At 39.0% G+C, this 18,648-nt stretch overlaps 1 protein-coding gene and 1 long non-coding RNA gene across 8 annotated transcripts in view; one reads left to right on the top strand and one right to left on the bottom strand.

Moving 5' to 3' along the window:
* ZNF529 (zinc finger protein 529) overlaps positions 1 to 18,648 on the top strand; it is a 44,629-nt gene that overhangs the window by 8,603 nt on the left and 17,378 nt on the right. For 4 of the 7 annotated variants that reach the window (XM_044378859.3, XM_044378858.3, XM_048223911.2 and 1 more), the window contains one exon: positions 17,572 to 17,618. The exons of the other annotated variants lie outside the window; for them this stretch is intronic. The gene's annotated coding sequence lies outside the window, so the exon portion shown is untranslated. The remainder of the gene's footprint in view (positions 1 to 17,571; positions 17,619 to 18,648) is intronic. 7 annotated transcript variants of the gene reach the window in all.
* LOC130544173 (uncharacterized) overlaps positions 274 to 18,648 on the bottom strand; it is an 84,971-nt gene continuing 66,596 nt past the window's right edge. The window contains exon 3 of the long non-coding RNA XR_008960210.1: positions 274 to 14,442. This is a non-coding gene — a long non-coding RNA (uncharacterized LOC130544173). The remainder of the gene's footprint in view (positions 14,443 to 18,648) is intronic.

Below are 18,648 nucleotides of genomic sequence, written 5' to 3' on the forward strand. Positions count from 1 at the left end.
ACGGGATCGATCGAGCCCCACATCAGGCTCCTCCGCTGTGAGCCTGTTTCTTCCTCTCCCACTCCCCCTGCTTGTGTTCCCTCTCTCGCTGGCTGTCTCTATCTCTGTCGAATAAATAAATAAAATCTTTAAAAAAAAAAAAAAAAGTAGTGAGAGTGGACATCCCTATCTTGTTCCTGATCTTAGAAAAACTTTCAGTTTTCCCCCATTGAGTGTGATGTTAGCTGTGGGTTTTTCATGGCCTTTATTATGTTGAAATATTTTTCCTAAACCTAATTTGTTGAAGGTTTTTTTTTTTTTATCATGAATGGATATTGTACTTTGTCACCTGCTTTTTCTGCATCTATTGAAATGATCATGTATGGTTTTTATTCTTTCTCTTATTGATGTGATGTATCACACTGATTGATTTGCAAATATTAAACCACTTTTGCAGCCCAGGAATAAATCCCACTTCATCATGGTGAGTTATTTTTAATGTATTGTTGGATTTGGTTTCTTAATATTTTGTTGATGATTTTTGCATGTATGTTCATCAGAGATAATTGGCCTGTAGTCCTCTTTTTTTGTGGTGTCTTTATCTGGTTTTGGTATAAGAGTAATACTGGCTTCATAGAATGAATTTGGATGTTTTCCTTCCTTGTCCGTGTTTTGGAATAGTTTGAGAAGAGTGAATATTAACTCTTCCTTAAATGTTTGGTAGAATTCACCTATGAAGCCATCTGGTTCTGGACTTTTGTTTGTTGGTAGTTTTTTCATTCCTCATTCAATTTCATTGCTAGTAATTGGTTTGTTCAAATTTTCTGTTTCTTCCTGCTTCAGTTTTGGTAGGTTATATGTTCCTAGGAATTTATCCATTTCTTGTCCATTGTCCAATTTGTTGGCATATACTTTTTCATAATATTCTGTTACAGTTGTTTGTATTTCAGTGCTGTTGATTGTTATTTCTCTTTCATTTGTGATTTTATTTTAGTACTTTTTTTTTTTTTTTTGGATGATTCTTCTTAGAGGTTTATCAATTTTGTTGATCTTTTCAAAGAACCAGCTCCTGGTTTCACTAATCTGTTCTTTTATTTTTGTTTTTTATTTTAGTTTTGATATCACTCATTTCTGCCCTAATCTTCATTTCTTCATTATTTCTTCTGTGGGTTTTGGATTTTGTTTGTTCTTTTTCTAGCTTCTTTATATGTAAGGTTAGGTTATTATTTGGGATTTTCTTACTTCTCAAGGTAGGCTTGTATTGCCTTAAACTTCCGGCTTAAAACTGCTTTTCCTGCATCCCCAAAATTTGGACCATTGTATTTTCATTTTCATTTGTTCCCATATAATTCTGACTTCTTTGATTTCTTACTTGATCCATTCATTGTTCAGTAGCAAGTTATTTAGCCTCTGTGTATTTGTGTTCTTTCCTGATTTTTTTTTTCTTGTGGTTGATTTCTAGTTTCATAGTTTTGTGGTCAGAAAAAATGCAGGGTATGACTTCAGTTGTCTTGAATTTGTTGAGACGTGTTTTGTGTGATTTATTCTGGAGAATGTTCTATGTGCACTTGAAAAGAATTTGTACTCTGGTGTTTCAGGGTGGAATGTGCTGCATATATCTGTTAAAACCATTCAGTATCCAATGTATCATTCAAAGCCATGTTTCCTTTTTGATTTTCTGTTTGGATGACCTGTCCATTGACATAAGTGGGGTGTTAAAGTTCCCTGTTATTACTGTATAACTATCGATTAGTTCCTTTATGTTTGTTTTTAACTATTTTATGTATTTGGTTGCTCACATGTTGGGTGCATAAATATTTACAATTGTTATATCCTCTTGATGAATGGTTCTCATTATTATTATATAGTATCCTTCTTTATCTCTTGTTACAGTCTTTGTTTGAAAGTCTGTTTTGTCTGATATAAGTATTTCTACCTTGGCTTTCTGTTGACATCCATTTACATGATAAATATTTCTCCATCCCCTCACTTTTGTCTGCAGGTGACTTTAGGTCTGAAATGAGTCTTATAGGCAGCCTATAGATGGGCCTTGTTTTTTTATCCATTCCATTACCCTGTGTCTTTTGATTGGAGCATTTACTCCATTTATATTCAAAGTAGTTACTAATAGATATGTATTTATTGCTATTTTCTTATTGTTTTGTAGTTGTTTTTGTAGTTTTTCTCTGATCCTTCTCTTGCTCTCTTTCATGGTTTGCTTGCTTTCTTTAATGATATACTTAGGTTCCTCTCTCTTTATTCTTTGCATATCTATTACTGGTTGTTGATTTGTTATCATTTGGTTTGCATATAACATCTTCTATAAAGAGCAGTCTATATAAAGTTGATGGTCACTTAAGTTTGAATTTATTCTTTACTCCTCTCTCCCACCTGCCTCCCACATTTTAGGTATATGATGTAGTGTTTTACATTATTTTATTTTGTGCATCCCTTGACTGATTTTTACAGATATACTTATTTTTACTGCTTTTGTATTTCATGCTTTTCATACACTTACTTATGGTCTTTCCTTGCCACTCAAAGATTCCTTTAATATTTCTTACAGGGCTGGTTTGGTGGTGATGAACTTCTTTAGTTTTTGTTTGTCTGAGAAACTCTTTATTTCTCCTCCTATTCTGAATGCTACCCTTGCTAGGTAGAGTATTCTTGGCTGCAGACCTTTTTCCCTTTCTGCAATTTGAATATTATCATCCCACTCTCTTCTGGCCTGGAGTGTTTCTGCTGAAAAATCCACTGATAGCCTTATGGGGTTTCCCTTGTATGTAACTGTCATCTTTTCTCTTGCTGCTTTTATTTTACTTTATTTTATTTTATTATTATTTTTAATTTCTTATTGTTATGTTAGTCACCATACAGTACATCTTTAGTTTTTGATGTAGTGTTCCATGATTCTTTGTTTGCATATAACACCCAGTGCTCCATGCAATATGTGCCCTTCTTAATACCCATCACCAGCCTATCCCACTCCCCCACCCCCTCCCCTCTGAAGCCCTCAGTTTGTTTCCCAGAGTCCATAGTCTCTTGTGGTTCATTCCCCCTTCTGTTTACCCCCCCTTCATTCTTCCCTTCCTTCTCCTACCAATCTCTGCTATCTCTTATGTTCCATAAATGAGTGAAACCATATGATGATTGTCTTTCTCTGCTTGACTTATTTCACGTAGCATAATCTCCTCCAGTTCCGTCCATGTTGCTGCAAATGTTGGGTAATCGTTCTTTCTGATGGCTGAGTAATATTCCATTGTATATATGGACCACATCTTCTTTATCCATTCATTTGTTGAAGGGCATATCGGCTCCTTCCACAGTCTGGCCATTGTGGACATTGCTGCTATGAACATTGGGGTGCATATGGCCCTTCTCTTCATTACATCCGTATCTTTGGGGTAAATACCCAGCAGTGCAATTGCTGGGTCATAGGGTAGCTCTATTTTTAACTTTTTGAGGGACCTCCACACTGTTTTCAAAGTGGCTGTACCAACTTGCATTCCCACCAACTGTGTAAGAGGGTTCGCCTTTCTCCACATCCTCTCCAACATTTGTTTCCTGCCTTGTCAATTTTTGCCATTCTGACTGGCATAAGATGGTATCTCAAGGTGGTTTTGATTTGAATTTCCCTGATGGCTAATGATTTTGAACATTTTTTCAAGTGTCTGTTAGCCATTTGTATGTCTTCATTGGAAAAGTGTCTGTTCATATCTTCTGCCCATTTTATGATTTGTTTGTTTCTCATGTATTGAGTTTGAGAAGTTCTTTGTAGATCTTGGATACCAGTCTTTTATCTGTAGCATCATTTGCAAATATATTCTCCAGTTCCATGGGCTGCCTCTTAGTTTTTTTGACTGTTTCCTTGGCTGTGCAGAAGCTTTTTATCTTGATGAAGCCTCACAAGTTCATTTTATCTTTTGTTTCTCTTGCCTTTGGAGATGTGTCATGAAAGAAGTTGCTGTGACCGATGTCAAAGAGGTTAGACCATGTTCTCCTCTATGATTTTGATGGATTGCTGTCTCACATAGAGGTCTTTCATCCATTTGAAGTTTATCTTTGTGTATGGTGTGAGAGAGTGGTCAAGTTTCATTCTTTTGCATATAGCTTGTCCAATGTTCCCAGCACCATTTATTGAAGAGACTGTCTTTTTTCCACTGGATGTTTTTTCCTGCTTTGTCAAAGATTAGTTGCCCATAGAGCTGAGGATCCATTTCTGGAATCTCTGTTCTGTTCCATTGGTCTATGTGTCTGTTTTTGTGCCAGTACCGTGCTGTCTTGGTGATCACAGCTTTGTAGTATAGCTTGAAATCACGCAACGTGATGTCCCCAGCTTTGTTTTACCTTTTTAATATTTCCTTCGCAAGTCGGGGCCTTTTCTGGTTCCACACAAATTTTTAAGGGTGTTTGTTCCAGTTCCTTGAAAAATGTCATTTGTATTTTGATCGGGATAGCATTGAAAGTGTAGATTGCTCTGGGTAGCATGGACATTTTAACTATGTGAATTCTTCCGATGCTTGAGCATGGAATGTTTTTCCGTCTTTTTCTGTCTTCTTCAATGTCTTTCAAGAGTGATCTGTAGTTTCTAGAATATAGGTCCTTTACCTCTCTGGTTAATTCCGAGATATCGTATGATTTTTGGTGCTATTGTAAATGGAATGGATTCCCTAAGTTCTCTTTCTTCAGCCTCATTGTTCGTGTATAGAAATGCAACTGATTTCTGAGCATTGATTTTGTATCCTGCCATATTACTGAATTGTTCTATAAGTTCTAGTAATTTGGGGATGGATTCTTTTGGGTTTTCCATATAGAGTATCATGTCATCTGCAAAGAGAGACAGTTTGACTTCTCCTTTGTTGATTTGAATACCTCTTATCCCTTTTTGTTGTCTGATTGCTGTTGCAAGGACTTCTAGTACTATGTTGAATAATAATGGCGAGAGTGGGCATCCTTGTCATGTTCCTGATCTTAAGGGAAAGGCTCTCAGCTTTAACCCATAGAGAATGATACTCTCTGTCGGCTTTTCATAGGTAGTATTTATGAAATTGAGGAATATACCCTCTATTCCTACACTCTGAAGGGTTTTAATCAGGAAAGGATGCTGTATTTTGTCAAATGCTTTTTCTGCATCAGTTGAGAGGATCATGTGGTTCTTGACTCTTTTCTTGTTGATGTGATCTATCAAACTGATCGATTTGTGTATTTTGAACCACCCTTGCATCCCAGGGATGAATCCCACTTGGTAATGATGGATAATCCTTTTAATGTACAGTTTTGGATCCTATTAGCTAGAATCTTGTTGAGAATTTTGGCGTCCATATTCATCAGGGATATCGATCTGTAATTCTCGTTTTTGATGGGGTCTTTGCCTGGTTTGGGGATCAAGGTAAAACTGGCCTCATAGAATGAGTTTGGTAGTTTTCCTTCTGTTTCTATTTTTTCAAACAGCTTCAGGAGAATAGGTATTATTTCTCCTTTGAATGTTTGGTAGAATTCCCCCGGGGAATCCATCAGGCCTCGGAGTCTTGTTTTTCGGGAGGTTTTTGATCACTGCTTCAATCTCTTCATAATTCATCAATCTGTTTAGATAATCAGTTTCTTCCTGTTTCAGACTTGGTAGTTTACAGGTTTCCAGGAAGGCATCCATTTCTTCCAGGTTGTTTAATTTATTGGCATATAGTTTTTGCTAATAGTTTCTAATGATCCTTCCTATTTCATTAGTGTTGGTCAAGATCTCTCCCCTCTCATTCATAATTTTTTTAATTTAGGTCCTTTCTCTATTCTTTTGAATAAGTCTGGCCAGTGGCTTATCAATCTTATTTATTCTTTCAAAGAACCAGCTTCTAGTTCTTTTGATCTGCTCTACTGTGCTCCTGGTTTCTGATTCATTGATCTGTGCTCTAATCTTGATCACCTACCTTCTTGTGCTTGGGTTAGGCCTGTTCTTCTGTTCCAGCTCCAGCTTCTTGAGGTGAGAATATAAAAACTGCATTTTAGATTTTTCTGTTCTTTTGAGTGAGGCTTGGATGGCTATGTATTTTCTAGGACTGCTTTTGCAGTGTCCCATAGGCTTTGGACCAATGTGTTTTCATTTTCATTGGTCTCCAAAAATTGTTTAATCTCCTTCTTAATTACCTGGTTTACCCAATCATTCTTGAGCAGGATGGTTCTTCGTTGCCAAGTGTTTGAGTTTCTTCCAAATTTTTCCTTGTGATTGAGTTCCAGTTTCAAAGTATTGTGGTCTAAGAATATGCAGGGAATAATCTCAGTCTTTTGGTATCGGTTGAGACCTGTTTTGTGACCCAGTATATGGTCTGTTCTGGAGAAAGTTCCATGTGCATTCGAAAAGAATGAGTATTCTGTTGTTCTGGGCTGGAGTGTTCTGTATATATCTATGAAGTCCATCTGGTCCAGTATGTCATTAAAAGCTCTTGTTTCTTTGTTGATTTTCTGCTTAGGTGATCTGTCTATTGCTGAAAGTGGAGTGTTGACGTCCCCTACTATTAACGTATTTTTATCTATATGTCTCTTTATTCTGTTTAAGAGTTGGCTTGTGTATCTAGCTGCTCCCCTGTTGGGGGCTTAGATATTTATAATTGTCATAGACACTTGTTGGATACATCCTTTAAGAATAATATAGTATCCTTCTGTATCTCTAACTACAGTCTTTAGTTTAAAATCTAATCTGTCTGATATGAGAATTGCTACCCCAGCTTTCTTTTGAGGTCCATTGGCATGAAAAATGGTTCTCCATCCCTTCAGTTTCAATCTGGATGTATCTTTAGGTTCAAAATGAGTCTCTTGTAGACAGCGTATGGATGGGTCATGTCTTTTTATCCAATCTGCAACCCTGTGGCGTTTTATGGGAGAATTTAGGCTACTGAAATTTAGAGTGATTATTGAGAGATATGATTTTAATGATGTCATGTTGCCTGTGAATTCTTTGTTTCTATAGTTTGTAAATTTCTGTTCTGTATCACTCTTGGGGTCTTTTTACTTTTATAGACCCCCCCCCCCCTTAATATTTCTTGTAGGGCTGGCTTGGTGGTCACATATTTCTTCAGTTTCTGCCGGTCTTGGAAGGTCCTTGTCTCTCCATCAATTCTGAATGACAGCCTTGCTGGATAAAGGATCCTTGGCTGCATGTTCTTCTCACTTAGTGCTCTGAATATGACTTGCCAGCTTTTCTTGGCTTGCCAGGTCTCTCTAGACATGTCTGACGTTATTCTGATGTTCCTTCCTCTGTAGGTGTGGATTCTTTTCCCCTGGCCGCTTTCAATACTGTATCCTTGGATCTAATATTTGGGAATTGTATTATTATGTGACGTGGTGTAGGTCTGTTCTTATTAATCTTTGGAGGGGTCCTCTCTGCCTCTTGGACACAAATGCTTGTTTCCTTTGCCAGATTAGCGAAGTTCTCAGCTACAATTTGTTCAAATATCTCTTCTAGACCTCTCTCTTTCTGCACCCCCTCGGGGACGCTGATGATTCTGACATTTGAACATTTAATTGAGTCAGTAATCTCCTGTAATCACCATTCTTGAGATTGGATTTTTTTTGAGCCAAGTTCCCATTTTTTCCTTCTTTTGTATCATCCTATCTTCCAATTAACTAATTTGTTCTTTGCCTCATTTACCCTGGCCGTCAGAGCGTCTAGTTTAGACTACATTTGATTGATAGCATTTTTAATTTCTGCCAGATTCGCTCTCATTTCCGCCCTTAGTCTATATTCTCGTTAATATTTTCGTTAATATTTTTTTCAAGCCTACACATCATCTTGACCATTGTTACTCTGAACTCCATTTCTGACAATTTGGTTATATCCATATCTATCAGTTCTCTGGCAGAGGCCACAGTCTCTGTCTCCTTTCTTTGCTGGGGATTCCTCCTCCTTGTCATTCTGATGAGGAGAGGTTGCGGGTATGTACAGAGCCCATGTTATTTACCAGGACCCAGGCAGTGTGCACTTGTTTTATAGGGACCTTAGGGATGTGGGCTTCCTGATTTTTCAGCCTGTCTTCTGGGGGAAGGGCCTGCCACGCTGATACTCAGGCAACCCTGTTTGGGTCGAGTCACCCTATCCCCTGCAAGGCAGGATGGGGATGGGCAGAATGTGAGCTGGTATTTCTGGGTTTTGTTCTCTGGAGGCTTTCCCTGGTGGTTTTCTGTGACTCTTCTGAGAGAACAGCAGTGGCCGTATCCTAGCCTCTGTCTCAGAACAGAGAGATCGCAGTCCACTCTCCACTGAGCTCTTGGCCACTTTAACTCTTTTTCTGCTGGTGCTGCTAATACCCTGTAGCCTCCTGGGTTGTGCGCCCCCCAGCCACTCTCCTAGCCCTCGCTGCCAGGGCCAGCACGTTTCTGTCCTTTGTGCTTCTAACACCGCCAGCCGCCCCCGGTTCCTGCATGTGCGCACTCCTGAGCTTCCTGTTTCAGTGTGGTTTGTGCCCGCTCTGGAGCTCTGGTTTTCACTCTCCCAAGCACTAGGTTTCAGTCTAGGTCGAGTGTGTGCTCCGGAGCTCCGGGTTTTCAGTCTGGTTGCATGCATGTTCCCAGGCTCACGGTCTCAGTCTGCTTTCTTGCAGGTGCCAGTCAGTGAGTCCGCCCGCTCCCCAGTGCAGGAGGCTACTGCTTCCGGGCACTGAGGCGCGGCAGCTCCCTCCCCCTTCCTTTTATCTTCCAATATCTGTGGATGGATTCACGGCTCCCCGCTTTGTACCTCAATACTGAGCGCTGATGATGTTCGTTTGTAGAGATATAGATGTACCTTCCTACATCTGGGGCTGATTTCGTGGGTGTTCAGGATGATCTGGTAGATATCCAGGTCTATTCAAGGGACCAGCTGAAGAAAGGGCCCCTACTCTTCCGCCACCTTTTTTCTTCCCCCCTCTCTTGCTGCTTTAAAATTTTTTTCTTTATCACTACTTTTTTCCCTTTTAATGACTTTGTGTCTTGGTGTTAATCTTGTGGTGATTTTGTTGGGGGATCTCTGTGTCTCCTGGATCTTGATATCTGTTTCCTTCCTGAGGTTAGGGAAATTTTCAGCTATTGTTTCTTCAGATACATTTTCTGCTCCCTTTTCTCTTCTTCTGGGATTCCTATAGTGTGAATGTGATTACACTTCGTGGAGTTGCTGAGTGCCCTTGTCTATTCTCATTTTGCATAAATTTTTTTCTCACTTGTTTAGCTTGATTTCTTTCCATTACTCTGTCTTCCATGTCATTAATTCATTCTTCTGCTTCCTCTAGTGTATTATTTATTCCATCAAGTGTATTTTTAATTTCAATTACTGTTTTTCATCCTTGATTGGTTCTTTTTTACCTCTGTATAAGAGTCTCATTGAGGTCCTGGATTCTTCTCAAGTACAGTGAGTCTTTATGATCTTTACTTTAAATATTTTTATCAGGCATATTATCTCCATTTTGCTTAGGTTTATTGCTGTACTTCTTTTCTTTTTTTAAAGATTATTTATTTATTCGACAGAGATAGAGACAGCCAGCGAGAGAGGGAACACAAGCAGGGGGAGTGGGAGAGGAAGAAGCAGGCTCCTAGTGGAGGAGCCTGACGTGGGGCTCGATCCCACAACGCCGGGATCACGCCCTGAGCCGAAGGCAGACGCTTAACCGTTGTGCCACCCAGGCGCCCCGCTGTACTTTTTTTTTGTTCTTTCATTTGGGACATATTCTTCTGTGTGCCCATTTTGCGTAACTCTCTGTATCTGTTTTGTGTGTTATGAAAGTCAGCTATGTTGCTTTCTCTTGAAAGTAGTGGGTGAAGCATACACTTTTAACAAAGCGGTCCTGGTCCTCTTCCACAGGGGACTTGCAGCCACTGTAGAGACCAGGGCAGCTGGACTACTCTGCAAAGTCACTCAAGTCAGGGGCAGTTGTACCAAAGTGCCCACATCTTTGCAAGAGATCAGAAGATGCAGTATTGGCAAGGTTTGCACCATTCTTCTTGGGGAGGGGACCCACAGCGCAGGGACTGAGACAGGCGCAGCTGGAGAGGGCAGGACAAATTAGGTAGTGAATGCTTGCACTGCCCAGGTTCCCACAATGGTGGGGGGACAGGGGAGGCAAACGGCCTCTGCCAGCTCCTTTGTTCCTGGAAAAGTCTCTCCGTGAACTCTGAGATTAGTAACTTACTCTCCCTCATGTATTGCCCAGGCCTTTCTCAAACTGCTGCTTCTATAAGCTGCCCCTCAGTGGGCTGTCTGTTGTACTGACTCTTTAAGGGCAGGGACTCAGTTTCATATCACCCTCTGGCCTTTCCCAGAGCTGAGTTTGCTGATTTTTAGAGTTCCAGCCTTTAAATACTACTGGTTATAAGAACTCATGAAATTTGGCCCCTGTGACTTTCAAAGCCAGATGTTGTGGGGATTCATCTTCCCTGTGCAGGCTCCTGTTGTGATAGTCTGTTTCTTGCCCTTCTCTGCATCTGCAGCTCCCTCCTTCCAGCATCCGTCCTGCAGGGTTTAGCTTCCCACTGTATCCCTGCCCTTCCTGCCCTCTTCAGTGTGGCCTCTTCTCTACATTTAGTTGTGGAGTTTGTTCTGCCAATCTTCAGGTCGTTTTCTGGGTTATTTGCACTGATGTGTTACCTAGTTGTATCCATGGGATGAGGTGAAATTATGATCGTCTTGCTCCACCATCTTTCCTGGAAGTCTTCCCCAAGCTGTTACTTTTTTGTTGACAGATTTTGTAAGAGATAACATGAACTAACTTGGCTAGTAAACTCAGGTAGAATAAAAGTTTTTTATGTTTAATGCTAACTCTAAAGACATGCCTGTTTTAATTAAACATCAACCTTAAATTAGCTTTCATATAGAATATTTCCCCAGATAACATAAACTTGAATAACATTTGGGTTGGTTTCTATCTTTTTGAGAGTTACAGAATGGCCCATACTTTCAGGTGCTTCACTTGAATAGGGCTTTTAATAATTAATTTTAGTGAGACCGTCTGAAGGTAGAATATCTCATATACATCCGTATACATTTACAACTGTATATGGACATAGACACAAACACAGGTGCAAAGACTGTATAGTTACTAATATTTGTGGACAAGATTTTTTAAGATTTGTTTTTGTCCCTGGAATTAAAGAGGTTGTGCTAAACTTTGGGTACAAGAGCCCTTTTAGCAGTTTGTATTTTTAAAATGCCTTCCCTTTTTCTTTCTCTCAATCTCAGGTTTACATTTCAAAGACATGATAAGAGATATAACTTCTAAGGACAGAGAAAGAATATAAGTGCTTCCAGGAAGGACTTTGATTTCCTAAGGCCAATCATTTACAAGCCTTTTGAGATAAACAAGGGAAGTTTGGAATTGGTAAAGGATTAGGTGAATTTTGAATTGCCTTTAAAGTTGACTTTTGGGGCACCTGGGTGGCTCAGTTGGTTAAGCGTCTGCTTTCAGCTCAGGTCATGATCCCAGGGTTCTGCGCTCAAGGCCTGCGTCTGGCTCCCTGCTCCCTCTACTCCCTCCCCTGCTTGTGCTCTCTCTTGCTCTCTGTCTCTCTCAAATAAATAAAATCTTAAAAAAAAAAGTAAAGCTGACTTTTGTTGTGCAATGGATTTGTAAGGATAGTTGCTCTCAATTCCTCAGAGATTTGGGTTGTATGTTAAATTGACATTATAGGTTAATCCATCTATCCAACTATATTATCTTCAATTTGCTTCTTTCTTTAGGGGTAAATAGTTCTAATTTTAAATATTTCTGGCAGTACTGAATAACCTGCCTTGGGTCTAAGATGGGTCCCCAAAGAGCATGTAAAGGATCTTACCTTCCCAACATCCAGTTAGTCCCAAAGATAGCCAATAGTAAGAACCAACCACCTGTGCATTCCAGGCAGGCAAAAAGCCAACCCCAGTCCCACACAACTAGATTAAGAAGTCAGAAGCTATCCCTGGGAGACAAAGGATCAATACAGTGGATTTGGATTTGGAAAGGAAGAGACAGTGTGAAATTTTGTTTTCTTTTCAACTTGGCATTACAGATAGAGATTCAGAAGAACTGATTCTAGTAAGAATTTTCCCTCTTTACTGGCTTGTGCCAGTTTTTCTAGGACCCACTCTGCAGGCTCTGATATCTACCAGAGTTTCCTTTTCTCTGTTTAAAGGGAAATGTAGAAGTTTACCAGAAAATCCCTCAGTTTTGTCAACTCTGGGAGGGGCCCTCCTTTGAAGGTGGTAATGGGGTGCCTGTAAGGCCACTAACTTGGCAGACTTTTGTTTACAGTTACGTAGTCTTCAGAGTGGATAAACAATTCAGAGGATTAGTAGAATGAGTACTCCAGGAAGGATAGAAGGGAGCAGTAGGGGTTATGTCTTACAGTCTTTCGTTACAGCTGTCTCTCACATATTTAATTTTTTCCAGCCTTCTTCAGCGTAATCTTTTAATGACATTATTTTGGAATTTTTAAACCTTTTGTGGGCTTCTGCTTGCCAATTCTAATTTGGGAAGCCTTGCTTTCAAGTGCACTTAGATGATCTTATGCACTCGGATTGTTTCCCGTCATGACCATGGTATTTCTACATTGTATTTCCCATGAGGGCTGGCAGCAGTTTGTAGGACCCTCACCACAAATGGAATTAACCCACATTTCTACCCAGCCACATCTAGATGCAAATAAGGTACAACTCACATTTCCATCCATCCTTATCCTGGGGCCCCCAACTTGATGGTTACCAAGCCAAGTTCCTTAGGATACAAAACAAGCAGATAGATTTTTATAGCTTCCAGGACCATAGATCTTAGCTATAAAATAAGCAAGTGTGCCAGAAGGTGGAATGCTTAACTCTTTGGAATTTAAAGATCCCATTAGCTAAGCCTTTGTTTTCATAAACAAGACAAACAAGTGTGTACCTTAACAAACCAACAGTAACCAAGAGATGTCATGGTGGGCTGACCACGAGAAAGTTGTGTGTACCACCAGCAATTTCCAGTGTGGACTAAACTAGTAAACTCCATATTAGAAATAGAGAAAGGTAGTAAATGGGGACTGTGGACTGGAATTGGGGAGGGGATTCCAACATGGAATTGTGGACTGAACCAAGGGCTAAGGAATAGTGCTGTTAGAGCCTCCTGTCTAGACTGACCTGTTCAACCTGGATTAAAAGCCAATTAGATCGGCAGCTCAAACGTTAAAAAGAACAAAGCTCAAACTAAGAGGGGACTTGCCAGCAGGCTTTGGAAATGGCAAGATGGTGAATTTAGAAGGGTCCAAGGGCTGCCACACCTGTGTTCCTCATTTTCTCCAAATGCCAAAAGTGCTGCTGCCATGAAATGTGTTGAAAAAAAACAAAATTCAAACAAGTAAACCTGAAAATTTAATTGGCTTTGTCGAACAATTCATGAATCAGGCAGCATTCCATCTAACAAGTAGAGGGGAGCTCTGCTGAGCTAAACAGAAAAAAAAAATTTTTTTTAAAATTTTTTTTATTTTTTATTTTTTTAAAGATTTTATTTATTTATTCGACAGGATAGAGACAGCCAGCGAGAGAGGGAACACAAACAGGGGGAGTGGGAGAGGAAGAAGCAGGCTCATAGTGGAGGAGCCTGACGTGGGGCTCGATCTCGTAACGCCGGGATGACGCCCTGAGCCGAAGGCAGATGCTTAACCGCTGTGCCACCAAGGCGCCCCCCCCCCCAAAAAAAATTTTTTTTTTAAAGGCAGAGAGAGTGAATCAAAAAAAGAAAGGAATTTATTAATTCTCTTAATAATTCTTAATAATTAATTTGTTAGGCAGTTCATGCAAGGAATTCATTGTTTATGTAAGGTTGCTCTTCTAAGGGGTGAAGAAGGGGTATATTAGTATATGTCCTAGTATTGGCCAGGAAGTTCCATGTTTGCTGGGAGTCGAAACTGTAGTTTGGGTAGGTATTAGGTCTTTGTTTACTGACCACGGGCCTTAACCTAACTGGTGCCTTTTTGGACCCGTGGTTTTCTTTTTAATAGTCTGAAAATACTACCTGCCTGAATTTTGTTAATTCGGGTTTGTGAATAGTGAATGTGCCGTATTGCATTGCTGAGATACAGCAAAAGGGTGTTCACAAGTTTACAGGAGTGATTTCAGTCACAGATATCCTTGATGGTCCCATTCATTTTGAAGATCTTTTTGCTTACAGTGTTCTTAACAGAAAGAAAACTTGCCTCCGACTATTGAATCTGTTAAGGGGAAATAGCTTCCTTGTGTATTTCTGATGATGGAATTAATGCATGTTTGTTGCAAGATACTGTTTTGTTTTTTTTTTTAAGATTTTATTTATTTGTTAGAGAGAGAGAGGGACAGAAAGGGAGGGAGTGAGAGGCAGGCAGAGGGAGAAGCAGGCTCCCTGCTGAGCAAGGAGCTGATGCGAGGCTCGATCCCAGGACGCTGGGATCATGACCCGAGCCAAGGGCAGATGCTTAACCAACTGCGCCACCCAGGCGTCGCAAGGTACTCAGTTTTTAAGGAACCTGTAAAGAACAAACAGTGATTAGCCATAGTTCCACCATCCAGAAATAATCACTCTTGATAATTCAGTGTACCTTCTTCTAAACTTTTTCTCTCTGGGTGTTTAGTTTTGTTTCGTTTTGGAGATATAACTGACGTATAATATATGTTAATTTCAGGTGAACGTAATGATTCAATATTTGTAATATACTGTGAAATGACCACCACTGTAAATCTAGATTAAATCTAGAATGACACAATAAATGTAAATTTGAAGATATACACTCTTAGCAACTCCCAAGGAGACAATACAGTATTAACTATAGTCACCATGCTGTACATTACATCCCCATCATTTGTTTATAACTAGAAATGTGTACTTTTGGGACACCTTTACCTATTTTGCCTACCTCTTACTCCCTGCCCCTAGAAGCCACTCATTTGTTCTCTGTATCTATTAGTTGGGGTTTTTGTTTTTGTTCTTAAGATTTCACGTATCAGTGAGATCAAAGGCATTTGTCTTTTCCTGTCTAGCTTATTTCACTTCCCATAATGCCTTCCAGGTCCATCCATGTTTCACAAATGGCAAGATTTCCTTCCTTTTTATAGCCGAATATTATTCTATTATATATGTGTGTGTCCCACATTTTCTTTATCCATTCATTCATCTGTTGATAGACACTTAGGTTGTTTCCATGTCTTGGCTATTATAAATAATGTTCCATGAACATGGGGGTATGTTTATATATCTTTTCGAATTAATCTTCAAGTTTCCTTCGGATAAATATCCAGAAGAGAAATGGCTAGATCATATGGTAGTTCTATTTTTAACTTCTTGAGGAACCTCCATATTGTTTTCCATATTGGCTGCACCAATTTACATTTCCACCAGCAGTGCACAAGGAAAGGTTTCCTTTTCTCTTTACCCTTCCCAACACTTAGCCATTCTAAGAAGTGTGAAGTGATAGGTCATTGTGGTTTTGATTTGCATTTCCCTAACGATTAGTGGTGAACAACTTTTCATGTACCTGTTGGCCATCTGCATGTCTTCTTTGGAAAATGTCTTTTTAGACTCTACACATTTTTAATCAGATTGTTTTTTGGCTGTTGAGTTGTAGGAGTTCTTTATATATTTTGGATATTAACCCCTTATCAGATAAATGATTTGCAAATATCTTTTCCCATTCAGTAGGTTACCTTTTCATTTTGTTGATGGTTTCCTTTGCTGTGCAGAGGCATTTTAATTTGCTGTAGTCCCGTATGTTTATTTTTCTTTTTGTTGCTTTGCTTTTGGTGTCTGATCCAAAAAATCATGGCCAAAGCCAATGTCAAGGAGCTTACCCTCTATGTTTTCTTTTAGGAACTTTATGGTTCCAAGTTTTATGTTCAATTCCTTAATCCATTTTGAGTTGACTTTTATGTATGGTGTAAAATGTGTTCCAGTTTCATTCTTTTGCATGTGGTTGTCCAGTTTTCCCAATACCATGTCTTGAAGAGACTGTCTTTGCCCCACTGTATATTCTTGGCTTTGTCATAGATTAATTGGCCATATAGGAGTTTTTTTCTGGGCTCTCTGTTCTATTCCATTGACTAATGTGTCTCTCTTTATGTCAGTATCATGCTGTTTTGATTACTGTAACTTTGTAATACAGTTTAAAATAAAAAAGCATGATGCCTCCTGCTTTGTTTCTCAAGGTTCCTTTGACTCTTCAGGGTCTTTTGTGGTTCTATACATTTTTTTAGGATTGTTTGTTGTATTTCTGTGAAAAATGTCATTGGAATTTTGATAGGGATGCATTGAATCTATCTTTTGTGGTAGTCTGAATTAGTTTTATTTCTTAAGATTTTATTTATTTATTTGTCAGAGCACAAGCAGGGGGAGTGGCAGGCAGAGGGAGGAGGAGGCTCCTGCTGAGCAAGAAGCCCAGTATGGGACTTGATCCCAGGATCCTGGGATCATGACCTAAGCCTAAGGCAGACATTTAACTGATTGAGCCACCCAGGTGTCCCCACAGTCTAGGTATTTTAACAGTATTAGTTTTTCTGGGGCACCTGGATGGCTCACTTGGTTAAGGATCTGCCTTCAGCTCAGGTCATGATCTCAGGGTCCTGGGACCAACCCCCTCATCAGTCTCTCCGCTCAGCAGGGAGTCTGCTTCTCCCTCTCACTCTCCCTTTGTGCTCTCTCTCAAATAAATAAAATCTTAAAAAAGCGAAAACAGTAGGAATTCTTCCAGTTCATGAGCATGGATTACATTTCCATTTATCTGTGTCTTTCTCTGTTTCTTTTGTCAATGTCTTATAGTTTTCAGTGTACAGTTCCTTCACCTTTTTGGTTAAATTCATTCCTAGGTATTTTATTATTTTTGATGCAATTGTTTTGAAATTTCTTTCTGATCATTCATTATTAGCAATAGAAATGCAACCGACTTATGTATATTAATTTTGTATTTTGCACCTTTACTGAATTTATTAATTCTAAGGTTTTTTTTTTTTTTTTTTTTGGTTTTGTTTTGGTGTAGTCTTTAGAGTTTTCTATATATAGTAGCATGTCTCTGCGAATAGTGACAGTTTGATGTCTTCCTTTCTGATTTGGATGCCTTTAATTTGTTTTCTTACCTAACTGCTCTGGCTAGGACTTCCAATACTGAATAAAAGTGGTAAGAATGGGGGGCGCCTGGGTGGCTCAGTTGGTTGAGCATTTGCCTTCAGCTCAGGTCCTGATCCCAGGGTCCTGGGATTGAGCCCCACATCACGCTCCCTGCTCAGTGGGAAGCCTGCTTCTCCCTCTCACACTCCCCTTGCTTGTGTTCCCTCTCTTGCTGTGTCTCTGTCAAATAAATAAATCTTAAAAAAAAAAAAAAAAAGTGGTAAGAATGGGCATTCTTTTGTGTTTCTGATCTTGGAGGAAAAGCTTTCAGATTTTTACAATTGAGTGTGATCTTAGCTATGTTTGTCATATATGACATTTGTTAAGTTGAAGTATGTTCCCTCAGTACCCACTTTGTTGCATTTTTAACAAATCGATGTTGAATTTTGTCAAATGCTTTTTCTGCATCTATTGTGATCATGTGACTTTTATCCTTAATTTTTTATCTTTTTTCTCTTCATTTTGCTAATCCTTCATTGTGTGTCATTTGATTAATTTGTAGATGTGGAAGCATCCTAGCAACCTTGGAACAGACCTCACTTAATCATGGTATATGATCCTTTTAATATATTGTTGAATTCATTTTGCTGTTTTGTTGAGGGTATTTGCATCTGGGTATGTTTTTTATTTTGTTTCTGCCAACAGGAAATTTGGCACATGAATTTGCCACATAAAAGAGACAAAGTTAGAGTTTTTTTAAAATTTATTATGATATGTTAGTCACCATACAGTACATCATTAGTTTTTGATGTAGTGTTCCATGATTCATTGTTTGTGTATAACACCCAGTGCTCCATGCAATAACAAAGTTACAGTTTTATATATTTCTAGGCATGTAGTTATAAGTAGATAGTGGCTGTGGTCACCATGCGATTTGACACAAGTATTCAGAACTTTTGGAATTGAAATTGAAATTTTTTTTTGTTCCAGGGGAACAAAATATGAATTAAGACTGCTATTCAGAATTTCATGTATTTTAGAGACTATGGTTTCTTTCATAGGACACAGGAATGATTTGGGAGATCCAAGTGTCATAGATACATCATTATACACATTATACTTGAAAGGACAGATTTAGAAACAGAAATAAGTATGCAGTAACTCCTGTGTTGGACATAGGAACAAGATTGAACATTTTATTATTATGCTCAAGTTGTCACTTAATAGATCAGATTCTTTGAGCTAGTTATATGTGTGCAGCTTTATGTGGAGGGCAAGAATATATGTCTTCCTTTGCTTTTTGAGAATCATTGTGACAAATATTAATGAGGAAGAATTGAAATCTGAAGATTGGACACTGAAATGAGTTAACATGACATGGAAGCACAGACTTAGGAATCTCAAATTTTACTATAAGAAAAAGGAGAAACACAAAGGGAATTTAAAAAAATAATAATGAAACAAGGGACATGAAATATTCTTGACAAGTTCATTAATTAATAGGCAACTTTTGCTTGGTACAATTAGGTGTTTATTATATGCCACTGAAAGTGCTGTATGTTTTATTTCATTTGATACATATAGGAACACTTTGAGGTAGGTCACTGTGCTTTTCCCATTCTACCGATGAGGAAAAAAA

The sequence above is a fragment of the Ursus arctos genome, unplaced genomic scaffold (assembly GCF_023065955.2).
Source record: "Ursus arctos isolate Adak ecotype North America unplaced genomic scaffold, UrsArc2.0 scaffold_19, whole genome shotgun sequence".
In the NCBI taxonomy this organism is placed as follows: domain Eukaryota; kingdom Metazoa; phylum Chordata; class Mammalia; order Carnivora; family Ursidae; genus Ursus; species Ursus arctos.